The sequence below is a fragment of the Solanum dulcamara genome, chromosome 5 (genome assembly GCF_947179165.1).
Source record: "Solanum dulcamara chromosome 5, daSolDulc1.2, whole genome shotgun sequence".
Classification (NCBI taxonomy): domain Eukaryota; kingdom Viridiplantae; phylum Streptophyta; class Magnoliopsida; order Solanales; family Solanaceae; genus Solanum; species Solanum dulcamara.
The window spans coordinates 1,220,784-1,222,748 of NC_077241.1; the positions used below are offsets into that span (position 1 = coordinate 1,220,784).

General features: G+C 40.8%; 1 pseudogene; it reads left to right on the plus strand.

Annotated features, from left to right (window-relative positions):
- The first annotated feature begins 1,327 nt into the window (after window positions 1-1,327).
- LOC129891031 (5S ribosomal RNA) lies at window positions 1,328-1,447 on the plus strand (annotated as a pseudogene).
- The last annotated feature ends 518 nt before the right edge of the window (window positions 1,448-1,965 follow it).

Here is a 1,965-nt window from a genome sequence, read left to right on the forward strand (position 1 = left end):
ATCCCACTCAGCAAGCTTGGGAGAAGCTCCATTGTATCGGAGCCTAGCTTTTGGTACTAAACCTCTGATGTATATACTTGTTTATTCAGGGGTACGACGGGGGCCCTGTCCCGCCATATGTTATCACTTGTACTCTTAGAGGTCTGTAGATACGTGTGTGGGTTGTGTATATATGCGTGTTTAGTTATTTTTATATGAATTATATTCTGGGACATTCCCTTTATCGTGGCAGCCCTGTCGGCTCGCATATGTATTTAAAATGGGATGACCCTACATGCTATGATAGCCTCGCCGGCTTGTAAGTCGTGTTGCCTACTAAGACGTTGTGACCCAAACAGGTGACAAGTTTAACTACGGTTACCAGGAGTGTATGCGAGTGTCCAGCTAGGGCACCTAGTCGTGGGGCACGGGGATGGGTCGTGAAAGAAGTGGTATCAGAGCAGTTCGTCCTTGAAGTGTCTACAGACCGTGTCTAGTAGAGTCTTATTTATCGGTGTGTTGTGCACCACATCTATAGACAAGAGGCTACAAGATATTTAGGATGTTACCTTTGTTTCATATTTATGATCGTGCGATAGAGCCGAGTCATAGGGAATGAAATTCCTCATACTAACTTATGATTTTAGCAGAAGGACAACATCGATAGAAAAAGGTTACTGACGATATTGGAAGTTAAACAGCATGCAGGTAAGCAAGGCACGAATGATAGGTGCCAGGTAAGGTATTGAATTACAGTTGACATGTAAAGTTAAAAATTGAAAGGAAAAGTAGATGGAAAGTCTAAACAGGTGCTGTTCGAGTTGGACATATGAGGTAAGTCCATCAGTTTATACTATTATTGATATTGGCGCCCTGTGAGGCTGCAATATGACGTGATATGATACGTATATATGTATCTTTATGCGTATTTCCCCTGTGAGGCATTGTTGGCATTTTCTGCGTACAGGTGTTGAGATAGTAAGAAATACAGAGGAAACTCTGCCTAAATTTTCCTTGAAATAAAAGGAAAATGATTTAGGAAAGACTGGTAGTTTTGGATAGAACGATATATTAAGGATAAGACTAACTAAAAAGGGTAAGTAACCCACAGTAAGAATCGTGAAAAAGGTTAAGAAGTGTTATACTATGGGGTAGAATGCGAACAGGATATGATGTGAATATAATGAGGATAGTTATGAAAATAAGTAAAGCCTTGTAAGGAAGTGGATAAAGATAGGATGTGGTCTGTGTAATAAGAATATAAGGGTAACTTGGGTGGTGCAACTTGGCCTACTGGATCAGCTGCTGGGTCATCGTCTTTTTCGGTAGATATGCGCCCCACGGGGCAGGGTACGATCATACCAGCACTAACGTACCGGATCCCATTAGAACTCTGAAGTTAAGCGTGCTTGGGCAAAAGTAATATTGGGATGGGTGACCCCCTAGAAGCCCTATGTGGCTGTGATATGAGATGATATGCATGTATATATACGTTGGCCATACATGGCATTGTTGATATAAAAAAGTATTATGGATACGTAACTCCACCGTGAAAGATAATAAGACCCTTTGAGATAGGGGATGTAGCTTTGCAAAACAACTAGTGCATTGTGAATTCATTAAAGGGAAAAGTGGTACCCACTGGGATAAGGCTAGGACTATGACAAAGCTTGGGACACCGAGCGTCAAAAGGTAAGTACTGCCTATTTGAGAATTGGAAATGACTATAAGCCCTAGCTAGTTGTTGATCAAAATAAATGGAAAGTGGCTTCGAATAAATTGCTACGTGACTCGAGTACCCATAATTAGACTAGATTAGCACCTCATGATTAGGTTAAGTTATTGTACCTAGGCAACCAAAGGTATGGAAGATATAAAATAAGGCATAGATATTGTGCAGTATACCGAATGTGTTGGAAAAGAATCATACGTATTGGAAAATTGGAAACAAGGGCGTAAGGTAGAACACAACAAATAGTAACATGG